At 41.0% G+C, this 5235-nt stretch overlaps 1 protein-coding gene across 1 annotated transcript in view; it reads right to left on the bottom strand.

Moving 5' to 3' along the window:
- PTPN11 (protein tyrosine phosphatase, non-receptor type 11) overlaps positions 1-4718 on the bottom strand; it is a 47640-nt gene extending 42922 nt beyond the window's left edge. The window contains exon 1 of the mRNA XM_021706720.1: positions 4600-4718. The gene's annotated coding sequence lies outside the window, so the exon portion shown is untranslated. The remainder of the gene's footprint in view (positions 1-4599) is intronic.
- Between the last annotated feature and the right edge of the window lie 517 nt (positions 4719-5235).

Below are 5235 nucleotides of genomic sequence, written 5' to 3'. Positions count from 1 at the left end.
CCAGTCTGGGCGACAGAGTGAGACTCCAACTCAAAATAAATAAATAAATAAATAAATATTTAAAAATTAAATTAAATTAAAATAAAAATAAATATAACAATTTTTTGATAAATAAATAAATATACGAGTAAATATACATACAAATATTTATTCTCCAGCTCTCTCCACTATAGAAGCCTAGAAGCAATGACACCCACAGCATAAAAACAAACACCTCACTGGGTGTGGTGGCTCATGCCTGCAATCCCAGCACTTTGGGAGGCTGAGGCAGGAGGACTGCATTAGCCCAAGAGTTTGACACCAGCCTAGGCAACATAGTTAGACCTTGCCTCCACAAAAAATGTTTTTTTTTTTTAATTAGGCAGGTGTGGTGACATGCATCTATAGTCCCAGCTACTCTGAAGGCTAAGGCAGAAGAATCACCTAAGCCCAAAAGGTCGAGACTGCCACAAGCTGTGATCATACCACTGGACTCCAGCCTAGGAAACAGAGTGAGAACCTGACTCAAAACAATAACACCCAGGTGAGCACAGTGGTCCATGCCTGTAATCTCAGCAGTTTAGGAGGCAGAGACAAAAGGATTGCCTGAGCCCTGCAGTTCAAGACCAGCCTGGGCAACATTTTAATTTACAACAAATCAAAAAAATCACTCAGGTGTGGTAGCACACATCTATAGTTCCAGCTACTTGGAAAACTGAGTTGGAAACATAATCTGAGTCCAGCAGGTCAAGACTGCAATGGCTGTGATTGTGCCACTGCACTCTAGCCTAGGTGACAGACAGTGAGAGAGTTTGACTTAAAAAAAAAGAATAGTAAGGTCAGGCTCACACCTATAACCCCAGCACTTTGCTTGAGCCCAGGAGTTTGAGACCAGCCTGGGCAACCTAGTGAGACTCCATCTCTACAAAAAAAAAAAATTAGTGGTGACACACAGCTATAGTCCCAGTTACTCAGGAGGCTGAAGTAGAAAAACTGCCTTAGCCAAGGAGGTTGAGGCTGCGATGAGCCATGATCATGCCACTGCACTCTAGCCTAGGCAACAGAGTAAGATCCCAACTCAAAAAAGAAAAAAATGAATAATGACACCAACAAATTAAAACACACTGGATAAAAACAAAAAGTATCCTTAAATCCACGGTAATACTCAAAAATAAAATAGGGGACTGGAGTATATTTTAATAGAAGAATGTTAATATATGTGGAAAAAATAATAATTTAAAATTTTTTAATTGCCAGTACAATAACTTATTCAAACAAAATTCATCAACAAATGCTAAAAATAGTACATGAAAATGTGTTGGGGAAGAGGATATTCACACATCACAAACTATCATCTCACTGATCATTTGTTAATTACAAAAGGAAAAAGGTACCTTTATGATGAAAAAGACTGACAGTACTTTAATCAATTAATTAAACTGGATACCACCAAAAAATGGAGCAAACAGACATTATATGCCTTCTGGTGTGAAATCACACAATCCTCTCTATGGTATGCTTCACAAAAATGGGTAACCTGAACCTAAAAGTGAGGAACCAACCAGCAAATCCAGACTGAGGGATAACCATAAAATAACTGACCTAGATATCAATGCCAAAAAGCCCTCTCCCCTCTCAAAGAAAGAAAGAAAGAAAGAAAGAAGAAAGGCCAGAAGAGGGCGCTGTGCCAGATTAAAGGAGAGTAGAAAGGAAACAAATACTCAGCCAGTCTCTAAACCTGGTTTGAGGAGCTTGAGGCTTATGAACCCCATTATTGAAATAATGAAGGAAATTTGAGTATGGGCTACATATCATATATTATTATCAAGTCAACATTAAAATGTATTATATGTTAGATGTTTTAATATAAAAGCCCTAGAACTTTAGGAAAGACACTTGGCTCAAGACAGAAGCACCTACTGCAATTCTCCGCACCTCATACCAAGTGAATGAACTACCGGTATGACTAATTGGTTAAAACAAACAAACATAAAGCCGGGCACGGTGGCACACAACTGTAATCCCAGTACTTTGGGAGGCCAAGGCAAGGCTCAAGATCAGCCTGGGCAACTTGGCAACCTCGTCCCCACAATAAATTTTTAAAAATTAGCTGGGCATGGTGGTGCATGCCTATGGTTCCAGCTATTTGGAAGGCTGAGGCGGGAGGATCATCTGAGCCCAGCAGATCAAGGCTGCAATGGTCGTGAGCATGCCACTGCACTCCAGCCAAGGCAACAGAGTGAGATTCTGACTCAAAACCAAACAGACAAACATAGAAATAATGAAATAAGGAAAATACTGAAAGCATTTTAAAAAATCGTATATGTAATAATCATATTGTGATTGGATAGGAGAATTCCTTGTTCATAAGAGACACGAACTGAAGTATTTAGAGGTAAAAATAAATGTCATCATATCTGCAACTTATTTTCAAAATGTAGGAAAAAAAGAGAGAAAAGTACACCCAAACACACACTTAAGAGAAATAATAGGGCAACCTCCTTGGGTCCACTCCCACTGTGGGAGCTTTTCTGTCCTCTCAATAAATCTTGCTTTGTAAAAGAATAAAAAGAAAGAGAGAAAGAGTAAATATGGCTAAATGTTAACAGATGAAGGGAATATGGACATTTGCTGTATTCACATTTCAACATAAGTCTGAAATTTCTCAAACTAAGTTGGGCTAAGCATGGGAGCTCATGTCTATAATCCCAGCACTTTGGGAGGTCAATGCAAGAGGATTGCTTGAGCCCAGGAGTTCGAGACCAGTCCGGGCAATATGGTGAGACCTTGTCTCTACAATAAATCACAAATTTGCTGGGCGTGGTAGCACATTGGGAGGCCGAGGTGAGAAGACTGCCTGAGCCCACAGGTTGGAGACTAACCTAGGCAACTTGGTGAGATCTCATCTCTACAATAAATCAAAAAATAGCTGGGCATGGTGGTACATGCCTGTAGTTCCAGCTACTTGGAACAATGAAGCGGAAGGATCACCTGAGCCCAACAGGTCAAGGTTGCAATGGCCATGTGCGTGCCACTGCACTCCAGCCTGAGCGACAGAGACTCAGAGTCAAAAAACAAAAGAGAGAGAGTCTGGCTCTGTTACCCAGGTTAGAGTGCAGTGGCATGATCATGGCTCACTGTAGCCTCAAACTCCTGAGCTCAAGTGATTCTCCCACCTCAGCCTTCTGAGTAGCTGGGACTACAGGTGCATGCCACCACACCCTGCTATAGTTAACTATTTAAATGTAATACTAGATCCTTTTGTAGTTCATACGCATGAGGATTGGGTTTTCATACTCATGTGTGAGATGTATCTCTCAAATCTTATGAAGTCAGCACACTACCATTCTGGCATGAGGAAAAAATAAAAAGTAATTTTAAATAATATAAAAGCAAGTTTATAAAGTAAGTTGATTTAGCTCTGTTTAGTTCTGAGGAGAATAAGTATATAAGAGAAAGTCAATTTCTAGAAAAATTCTCCCATACCTGCTCAATGAGACATGTAATAGGATGCCTACTATGCTGTTCATACAAATTTAGAACAAAAACAACCCAGTGTCCATTACTAGGACACTGAATAAACTGATATGTTCACACCATTTGATTATTACGCAGCCATTAAAATTAACAATTAGGCCGGGTTTGGGGGCTCAGACTGTAATCCCAGCACTTTGGGAGGCCAAGGTGAGTGGATTGTCTGAGCCTGCGGGTTCAAGACCAGCCCAGGCAACTTGACAAGACCAGAACTCTACAATAAATAAAAAAATTTAGCCGGGCATGGTTGTGTGCGCCTGTAGTTCCGGCTACTTGGAAGGTTGAGGCGGAAGGATTGCCGGAGCCCAGCAGGTCGACGCTGGGGTGGCCATGAGCATGCTACTGCACTCCAGCCTGGGTGATGGAAAGAGACTCCAATTCAAAAAAAAAAATTAATAATTAGATCTACATGTACCAACATAGAACTCAAAAAAATTTGTTAAAGAAATTTTCAAAATGAAACATAAAATTCATATAAAATCCATTTATATGAATTTGAAAAACACGCAAACCCACTTGATATTGTTCATACACGGTACAAATGCAGTGCAAGTATAAAAACATGTTCAGGAAGAATATATGCCAACCTCTTGACAGTGGTTTCCTCTGGGGAAGGAGGGAGGGGAATGGGACCCGGCAGGGGAACAAAGGGGACCACAACTTCCTTAGCCATGCTGTATTTTTTGACAAAGGAAAGTGATCTGAAGAAACCTTTAAATGGTATTTTTCCCATTAAGAAGTCAACAGAAAGGAAAAATGCAGGAACCAGGTTCAAGATGCTCAACCTTGCAGGCTTCAGAACTCACCCTACTCCAACTCACCTTCAGCAAGCTCTCTCAGGGAGAGAAGAAATGCCCCCAGCATGTCCCTTGTACTGAATGCCCAAGCCTCCGACTCCCAGGAGGCCACACCTGAACCCTACTACAAGTAGGCCAGTGCTCCAGCAAGGTCAGGCAGGCCTTCAAATTCTGCCAGGGCAGTCAGGCAGGCCTTCAAATTCTAAGGGAAGCAAGTTGTCCAAGGGTGGTATTACCATTTTCTACTTGGAAAACATTCTCAGGCTTCTCTCTTTTAATTCCAACTTACCTAACGGAAAGCGTGAAGTCTCCAGGGTTACTTTTACTAGGCCTTGCCAGAAAACTGCCATCAACTCCTCTTGTCAACAGTAGGTTTTCTGCCTCCACACCAGTGATATTTGGGTGAAACCATCTTTAAAAGGAGAGAGAATAATTAAAAAAAACAAAGCATTCTGTCAGCACAACTTTCTATAACAATTCAACTAAAATGCCTTATGAGTAGAGTAGCTAATAAAAATACAAATTGTGACCTTCCCTGTCCCTTTCTCCTCTTCTCCTTGGCCAATGCCTCCTCCCTGCCTTTTAGTAGGGGCCTGGGATCCTGCTAGCATAGTAGATGGGGCTGGGGTCATGGTATAAAGGACTGGCGCTGGGGGTATCAAGACAATGAATTGATGAGTTGATGGCAGTTTTTGGGTCAGGCCCAAAAAGACCACATGGTCAGAAAACTGAGCACATGGAAAGAGATTGAGCAAATAAGTAAATAAATCAATAAACTACTTACTGAATGAGTAAAAACACTGAGGATAATAAGCCAAGTTTCTCATTGTTAGAGAGGGAGACAAAAATATGGGACCAGAGAAAGTCAGAATAAATCCTGTGGTGTTAGAGTGGGAATGGAGATATCAGTGCAAAGACACATAAA

This window comes from Carlito syrichta, unplaced genomic scaffold (genome assembly GCF_000164805.1).
Source record: "Carlito syrichta isolate Samal-C Ts95f unplaced genomic scaffold, Tarsius_syrichta-2.0.1 Scaffold315954, whole genome shotgun sequence".
NCBI classification, from domain to species: Eukaryota; Metazoa; Chordata; class Mammalia; order Primates; family Tarsiidae; genus Carlito; species Carlito syrichta.
The sequence above is the reverse complement of the archived record's forward strand: the minus strand, read 5'-3'. Positions and strand labels throughout refer to the sequence as shown.